Source organism: Myotis myotis, unplaced genomic scaffold (assembly GCF_014108235.1).
Source record: "Myotis myotis isolate mMyoMyo1 unplaced genomic scaffold, mMyoMyo1.p scaffold_m19_p_8, whole genome shotgun sequence".
Classification (NCBI taxonomy): Eukaryota; Metazoa; Chordata; class Mammalia; order Chiroptera; family Vespertilionidae; genus Myotis; species Myotis myotis.
In genome coordinates, this window is record NW_023416390.1 from 81,911,082 (window position 1) to 81,920,903 (window position 9,822).

Consider the following 9,822-nt stretch of genomic DNA (forward strand, 5'->3'; position numbering starts at 1 on the left):
TCTTGATAGTTTGGCTCAAATAAACTCACAAAAATTCTTTACAGGTTTAAATGTATTTACATTAACAATGGGTAATGTCTAGTCAGGAACTGCAAATCTGGAAAGGTTGTAGAGAAGGAAGACATGGTCACATCAACACCTTAAATTGGAGGCTTAGGACAAGCCAAAGGATAGGCGGACAGAACAAAGAATTGTGGTAAGGGTGATGCTGGATGCAGAGCCACTGGTCACAAGGCTTTGGGTCACAGTAATATGGTAAACTCTAGTTCTTTATGTGCTAGATTTTCATGAGGGCAAACAGTGGAAAATACCCACACCCGCAAAAAACTGTGAGCATAGTAAAAGACACACCTAAGGGCCACAAATGCAAACTGACTTTGGAATGAGTTAACTTGGAAAAAGAAGTCTCTGGGTTGATGAAAATCACATTAATTCAAAAGAAAGGTCCTACCCAGAAAATTCCTTTATCTATATATATAAAAGACTAAGTGACCAGCCAACCAGCCAACTGTTGGACCGGTCAACCGGTAATTATGACGTGTGCTGACCACCAGTGGGCAGAAGCTCAACTCAGGAGTTGCCTAGCTGCGGTGACATGGCAACTGTGGTTCTCGGGTGATGCACCCGGAACCAGAGAGGAGGGAGCCTGATTCTTGGTTGCATCACCCAAGAACCACCCTCTTGCAATTCCAGACCACTCAGAGGATGTCAGAAAGCCAGTTTTGGCCTGATCCCTGCAGGCCAGACTGAGGGACCCCACCAGTGCTTGAATCCATGCATCGGATCTCTAGTCTAAAATAATTACTCTGTGGCATCAAGACAATAATTTAGGCTATTTTCTATTTGCATGCATTAACATACAATAACGAAGATAGAAAACTAGATTATATAATTATAATAAAGCAATTATATCAAATATGTATTCCGTTCTTGACATTAATATTCTATTACCAGCAGTTGATCCAGAAGTTAGAAATTAATGCAAGGAGAAAATAAGGAATTGTGGGTAGTTATAGGAAAGTGAGTTAAATTATTTTCCATACTAGAGGCCTGGTGCAGGAATTTGTGCATAGGTGTGGTCTGGCTGGCCCGCCCCGATGGGGGCCAGGACAGCCAGGGGGCAGGGCTGGCAGGGAGGGCTGTGGATGGTTGGCCAGCCATCCCTGCTCCTGATTGGGGTGAGGGAGGCTGATCAGGGCCCTGATCAGGCCCCAGTGTGCATCATAGTGACAGGTTGTTCTGGTTATTCCAGTGTTCCAGTCACTTGGCTTTTATATATATACTAGAGGCCTGTTGCATGAAGAGATTCGTGCAATAGGCCTTCCCTTCTCCTGGCTGCCAACACCGGTTTTCCTCAGGCACCCAGGACCCAGGCCTTCGCTCCGGCCAGAGCCGTCTTCCGTCCTCTGTCTTCACGGCCCCGGCTGGAGCCGCCTTCCATCCTCCATCTTCATGGCCCCTGCCGGAGCTGCCTTCTGCCTTCCGTCTTCCGACTTCGCGGCTCCGACTTACCTTCAGTCTTTGCTCCGCCGCTTGGAGCCAACATATGCAAATTAACCGCCATCTTTGTTAGTGGTTAATTTGCATATCACGCTGACTAGCCAATGGGAGGCATAGCGAAGGTATGGTCAATTACCCTGTTTGTCTATTATTAGATAGGATAGATAGTAAAAATTATGCATATATTCAGAAAATTAAATAAAATGACCAATTTCCAATGACAGGTAATTAAGAGAACCAAATATATTTTTACATAAAACGTGGTGTCAGTGATCTGTTTGAACACCTCTTAAAATCAGCTTAATTTAGCTGATTTTAAATGCTAGCATCAAATGAGTGGTATTGAAATCATGGTATTTATTTTATAAGACCTTCTGGAAGTTTTATATTTACAGTTTTGGCAAGTGTATCTTCAAACATTTCAACAAGAACGTCATGCTAATCCCCAAACAATAGCAGTTTTGAACACTGGGAATTATGATTCTGTAGTCACAATGAGAGCAATGTGCTGTCAAAGAGGATAAAATCAAATGATGTACAGGTGGCTTGAGAATAGACAACTATGTGCTTACATCTGGGAAGTGTTCCAAAGGACACGTTCTGAAAATCACATAGCATTGGCCATGGACCAGGTAGATAATCAGGCAAGCTCTGTGGTTCTCTACCACTTACATTTTAGAACAACTCAAGGGAGAAAACTCCAACAAGAAAATCATGGCAGCAATTGAGCCATAATTATTAGCATTTTAAAGAAAACATTAAAATTAAACTCAAAGAGAACAGAATATCTGTTCTCTTTAAAATTGGGACACCCTGTGGGAAGAAAGAACTCTGAGTAAAAAGTCATCCCAATTATAATGAAAACAAAGTAATATTGAAAATCTGGAGGTCAGGTAAGTTGTGGTAAGGTCATTTCACTTCAATATTTCAATACAATTTAAAAGGTATGGCTATTTCTTGCCTAGAAACCCACTCACAACATTCAGAGAGAATGAGTCATATTCAGATTTCTTGGAATGAATTTTGTACTCATATACCCAGGCAGCCATAACAAAATACCATAGCCAAGGTGGCTTAAAGAAAGACATCATTTATTTCTGGAGGTTGAAAGTCCAAGATCAAGGTACCAGTCAATTTGGTTCTAGTGAGAGCTTTCTTCCTGGCTTATTGCTGATCGTGTTCTCACTGTGTCATCACATTAGAAAGATAGGGAAGGAAGGAGAGAGAGAGGTAGAGAAAGAGAGGGATATATATAGAGAGAGAAAGAAAATCTTCTAATAAGGCCACAAACCCTATCAAAATCCTAAGGAGCTCACCTTACAATTTTATTCTACCTTAATTATATGGCATTGGGTGTTGGACTTAAATAAACATAGTTTAGGGCACACAAGTCAATCCATGCACATTTGAATAGTTTGTTTGAGTCAAAGTCTTAGTAGAGTCTGTGGAACCCAGAATGTCTGGAGAGTATCTCTAGGCAATGAGCAGTACCTCTGACATTTCTGTCCATGACATTTAAACATCCTGACCTTCTTAAAATGTTAAATATATTATCCTCATGGGGTCTTTATGCACAGAGCTTTCTCTGCCTGCTTAAGTACTACCTTCAGTGCTTTGCTGATATTCTTCAATCAGATCTCTGCTCAAAGGTAGCCTCATTACTGTTTTAGGTATTTATTGTTTATTTTCATTAATAGACTGTAAGTTAAAGGAGGAGACACACTGTTTTGTTCACTGTTTATTGTACAGTGACAACTAAATACATGTTTATTGAATGGATAAATGAATCTTGAATTAAGTCAAGAATAAAAGACTTAGGGAACTAACTCTATTTTATTTACATGTCAAGGAAGACCTCAGTGTTATTTCCTCATTTGTTTATAGGTAAAAGTCTCATGGACCCAAGAGCCAGCTCTTGTGGAAAGGTTGTCCTCTCTATCTCTCTGTCCCTTCCAGTCTAGTGCATATTCATAAATACACACATCTATTTATTTTTTAGATATCCAGTGTACTTACTCAGTAACTCATGGGAGCACACATTTATTCACATCTCCAGTTTGGGGCTTGCTCTCCAAAGCATTGTGGGATGCCACTGTAAAGGAATCTCTCAAAGGGGGCTTCAATGATCACAGTCTTATCTCAGGAAACGCAAAGCTCAGTTTATCAAACAGTTAAAAAAGAACACTTGGTGATCTCATTTGTAAAAAGGCTAATTACTTGAGGCAGATTAAGTAAGAAATAATTTATTAGGAACCAGATAGTGAAACTAAATTCACTGATGATCCATCCCTCACCTTTCGGGTGGTATGAACAATCTTGGTGACAGCAAAGAGCACCAAGTAAAAAAAAGGTAGCAGGTTGACATATTTATAAAAACCCTGCACTAACTACTGAACTAGCAGAATGGCTCCATCTTCTCCCATGTTAACATTCCTTTTTGTACTGTAATGGCTACCAGGTAGAGTTTGAAACCGTATGAATAGGTGACACTATCCTATGTAAAGTATCAGATGGGGACAAGAAGAGACAAACCAAAGAACTTATATACTTATTAGAGGCTTGGTGCACAGAAATTTGTGCACTCAGGGGGGTCACTCAGCCCTGCCTATTTCCCTCTTGCAGTCTGGGACCCCTCGGAGGATGTCCACCTGCTGGCTTAGGCCCACTCCCTGGGGTATCAGGCCCAAGCTGGCAGTCCGACATCCCTCTGGTAGCCTGGCAGTCCTCGGGGGATGTCCACTCACCAGCAGGAAGCAGACCTAAGCTGCAGTCAGACATCCTTAGTGCTGCTGAGGAGGTGGGAGAGGCTCCCGCCACCACTGCTGAGCTGGCAGCCATCAGCCTGGCTTGTGGCTGAGCAGAGCTCCCCCTGTGGGAGTGCACTGACTACAGGGGACAGCTCCTGCATTGAGCATCTGCTCCCTGGTGGTCATGTGTGTCATAGTGACCAGTCATTTCCAGGCGTTCTGCTGTTAGGGTCAATTTGCATATTACCCTTTTATTATATAGGATAGAGGCCTGGTGCACGGGTGAGGGCTGGCTGGTTTGCCCTGAAGGGTGTCCCAGATCAGGGTGGGGGTCCTGCTGGGGTGTCTGGCCAGCCTGGGTGAGGGCTGATGGCTGTTTGCAGGCTAGTCAAGCGCCCCCAAGTGGAGACCCTCACCCCATGGAGGTTTGGCCAGCCTGGGTGAGGGGCTGCTGGCTGTTTTCAGGCTGGCCACTCCCCCTTTAGGGTGTGGGGTCCTCACTGGGGATCCTGGCCAGTCTGGGTGAGAGGCTGAGGGCCATTTTCAGGCTGGCCAAGCTTCTCTCAGCTTGTCCTTTTTTTCTTGTTTTTATTCTGGGATTTATTTACCTTCTATAATTGAAACTTTGCAGCCTTGAGTGGAGCTCAGTGCCGGCCAGGGCAGGGTGGGAAGCTGGGCTTCCTCCATCACTGGGCAACCAAGCGTCCTGCTCACTCCAGCTTCATGGCTGCCGGCCGCTATCTTGGTTGGGTTAATTTGCATATAGTCACTCTGATTGGCTGGTGGGCATGGCTTAAGGCTTAGTGAAGGTACAGTCAATTTGCATGCTTGTCTTTTATTAATATAGATATACATAGCCCATGGACATATGCAATAGGGTAGTGAAGATCTGGGTGGAGAGAGGTAAAAGGGAAAGGGACCTGGTAGTGAAGGCTAGGAGGAGAGAGGTAAAAGGGAAAGGGACCTGGTAGTGAAGGCTAGGAGGAGAGAGGTAAAAGGGAAAGGGATATGATATATCTGTAATACTATCAATAATAAAAAATATATTTAAAAAGAAAGTATCAGAATATAGTAAATGTTCATAATTATCAAACTCAGCATTTTTAAAATTTATATTCCAAAGTTCATTCTCTTGTCATTTCTTGTTTATCCATCATCTCAAAAACACCTTTCACGATTCCCTAAGATATCCTTAATGGTGAAATATGGACAACCAAACTCAATATGCTGTTTGTCTCAGGTGCACGTTGTGTTCCTTATTACAATATATTGGCATGGGGAAGCAGTTATAAAAAGGCACACATGGAGCATCATTTCCAAATTTGGCCAAGTTTGAACCCTATTAAACATAATTGAGCCATCTTATTTATCTCATATCTGTCAGTCAACTATGAAAACTCATTTTTACTAGACAAAGTAATTTTGACACAGCATTTAAAATCGCCCAAATATTTATTTCCATATAGTCAATTCGTACAATGTTGCTAACTTTTTAACAAATAACATTAACTTTTTAACTTATAGGATGACATATATTTTACTAAAAAATGCCATCATTTGTTTTATTGATTTCAGAGAAGAAGGGAGGAGAGAGAGAAACATCAATGATAAGAATCATTGATTGACTGCCTCCTGCACACCCTCTACTGAAGATCATGCTCACAACTGGGACATGTGCCTTGACCTGGAATTGAACCTTGACCTCCTGGTTCATAGATCGATACTGAACAGCTGAACCACATCAGCTGGGCACCATCAATTTTTATATAATGCATTTTGTTATCTGTTTTATAAAGATCATGCAAAATGCATGAGAGGCAAATAGAACAGACTTGGGAATGACAGGAACCTAAAATGTTCCAGAAGGTTCTAAAAGGAATGAACAGTTACCAACTTGTTGTCCTCAATGTTAACTGCCAGCATATTTATGAATAGAACTTTTTTTTTGTTCTCAAAACTGTCCCAGTTTGAATGCTAAATTATGTTGACGCTCTTGTGATGAGGCATCAAACTATCGAGCTATTCATTTGCTAGTCCAATAGCACAAAGGAAGAGGCCTATATGCCAGTAAAGAATGCAGGTACAGTTGTGAAAGTATTAATAATATCTAACGGACTTGTTAAAGTAAGTGAGTGTAACATAAATCTTCTCTCATTCTTTCTTCTGCTTTTTCCTTTTGGGAAAAAATAGACAAGAGTATGAGACCCATGGGAATTGAAGTTGAAATTTAGTGAGGCTCACTGAGGAGAAATGATGCCCAAGTACACTTCTTATAGTGTGAGTGATAATACGTGTGAACAGAGAAAGTTTTAAAATCTTTACAAACGAAGTAGCCAGTTTAATGCATGGAATTGCAAGAAGACTGGAAATACTCAGAAAATTTAATAAGTAAAAAAAAATATTTACAAACAGCTTCTCCGGTGATCAAAAACGTGATAGAAAGAGATTGCTTTTTCATCTACATGCACAGGAAATTCTTTCTAATGACAAAGTGATCCCCAATGTTAGGCCAAACCAAGGAACTATTTTCTGTGATTCTCTCACACAAACACAAGGAGAGGAAAGGAAAGCAGGTGGCAGCTGCTCCCCCTTTGGGTTTTGCTTCCGAATCAGAACTGCTCCTTCAAATCTCAGCCAGGAGCCTTCAGTTATGACTTTAAGTTCAACTATTGTTGTCTTCTTTCCAAAAGGAATGAACATTTTAGTTCTGCAAATCTAGAAACAAATGCCCTTGTGCTTTGCCTGGGATCATTGTGAACAATTCTCTAATCTGGAGTGAGATAATGCTGAATAAAATTAGTTTGACAACAGAAAAATGGGTACTATGGAAAGAGTAATTACTTCTCTTTTTCTCTTTCTACTATTTAATTATTTGGAATGATTATCTTTTGTGTTATATTTGAGATTTTTTTCCACCAAGGAAATAGGTTGTTCTGCAGATACAATAGAAAATAATGGCTAGAATTAGAGCTTTTTAAATGTCCTAAATATGCAGGTTTCGCTTTAACAAATTACATGTGAGCCATTCTTCTAACAATTTGTTTGAAATGCTGTGTGAAATTGCCTTGATATTAGAAAACGAAAATCTTATATATTTATAGATACAATATATATTCTTATTGAAGTAAGAAATAATGCAGATATGTGAATTTTGGCAGCTCATTGTGTAAAATATGTCTTTTTAAGGATATTATTCCATAATCATGCAATTTGCGGTGGGGAAGGGGGGGCGGGGGAGGGTGGCATTAAACTGAAAAGCCATAAAGGCAGTAAACTTTTTTGAACAGTCAGGCCAGGAAAAAAAAAAAATGAAGGAAGAAAGAAACAAGAGAGAGAGAGCGAGAGCGAGAGAGAGAAGAGAGACAATAAGACAGAGACAAAGGAAGACACAGTGACAGACAGAGACAGGGGGAAAAGGCCAACAGGCACCACAGTCAAGGATTTTGAAAAGTAATGATAGTAGAAGTGCATGATAGGTATGGAAAGAGGGAGGATAACATTAATTGAGAAAGAAGTAGAAAGTCCATTTGAAACAAATGTAGAATAATATTTAGGTCCAAATGTGATTTGTTTCAAAAATAATAAATCTAGTCCAACCAGGAAAAGATAGGGAACAAAACAGACACAAAACATTAGAGAGGGTCTGGAAAAGAACCAAAGTTACAGAAGAAACTCAATAAATTAAGGAATTCAATGGTTCCTTCAATTCGATTGAAAGCTGAAAATAATAAGTGAGTTTCGGGGAAAGTGCAAATGGCTAAAGTCAACACATAAAGTCACAGGAAACATAAACAGACCACTTGTGTGAGAGAAACTGAGCATGTTTAGAAACTAACCAGCTTCCTCCTCACCACTGCATCTCTAAAATCCTGCAAAGAACAAGAACCAGAGGTTATTGAAGGTGAATTTTATCAATATTCCAAGGAATTGATCATACTGGTGCTATTTAGACTTGTCTGGAGCACTGAGAGCAAAGGAAAAGTTCAAAACTATTTAAAAAATCAAACATATCCTTGCTTTCAAACCCAGACACATCAGTACAAAGAAAGAAAACTCATTTAAAAATATTGATTTAAGTCTCAAATAAAACAGGTTCCAACATAAAACTAAATTAGGAAATACCATAGAAAACTGGAGTTCTTTTCCAGAATAAAGACTGACTTAATATAAAGAAATATATGTATATAATATAGCATAAAACATGTACTCACATAAAAACATGCAATATGATAAAATAAAACTGGTATAAAATATATTAGTAAGGGTAAATATACAAGGAAAGTATATATGTGAGTAAAATATGTTAAGGAAGAATGGAAAGTATCCTTATACAAAGATGATGATATCATATAGCTGGTTAGTTCAAGTACTTAAGTTTAAAATCTATTATAAATTCTAAATAAATTCATCAGCACAAGTACAAAACGAATACACATAGCTTTCATATTTAACAAACAACAACCCCTTGGAAATAGAGATTTCATTTACAATAGTAAATGCATGCGAATAAGTTGTAGAACACAGTTAATAAGAAAGGCCCAGGACCCTGGCCTTCACTGTGCCTCCAGGCGCTCTCTTTCATAGCTCATGCCTATTCACATGGTCAGAGCGGGTTGGAAAAGGGTGAGAGGACAAGCCACAGGATAGTTTAATTCTTACCTAAACATTTGTAGGGACCAAATCATAACCGGAAAGTTGGTTTAAGGTTTATTTTAAGTTGAAGTCATTAGAGATTCAGCAGATGCAGAGAGAAGTCGTCCCAGAGCCTCCCTTACCTGACTGAAGCGGAAGCTCATGAGGAATGGTGATGGCCATCAATTCCCTCTTTGGGAAGCTACTATTCCCAGGAGAGAGCACTGAAGTAAAGCCACTTCCATTTCCCTCTTTGAGGAGTTTTATGGCCTTAAAGAGACCACTCATACCGGTTTAGACAAACCTTATTATAAGCTTTCTTATCTCCCAATTATTTTCCTAAGAAAACATTTGTCTTTCCTAAAGAAACCTATTTGTTCTTCCGGTAGACACCATTTCTTCCACATCCCTTTTCCCAGCTAAGTGAGTTATGTAAGCCTTAGTTTTAACCATTTAACAAGCTAGCGACTTTGTTTTTCTCCCTGACGTGCTCATGTCACAAGGCCAGCCTGGCTTTAAGTTTCAGAAAAATAGATTTAATCCCTGGTGGGAGGAACTACAAAGAATGTATGACCACTTTTAATTTACTGTATTTTCAAAGGGATAAAACTTGCCTAAATACCTTGTACTTAGTCAATAATAATGTTGTAACCATTTCAATATTTTCAAAATTAATCTTTAAAGTTAATGGGATTAATAAAATGTTGGCTGAAAATTTTGTTTCTTTAATACTTAACAAATTGATGCTAAACTCGATATGTAAACACATGTAAGAGTAGACAAATAATAATTATAAAGTTAATAATGATAAATAAATCATAGTAAAATAATTTTAATTAATAGTAATATTTCTACAAATATTAAAATATTACAGAACAATAATAGAAACATTTGATGTTGGCACAGAAGTCAGCAGAGAGATAAGTGAACTAGAATAAAGATG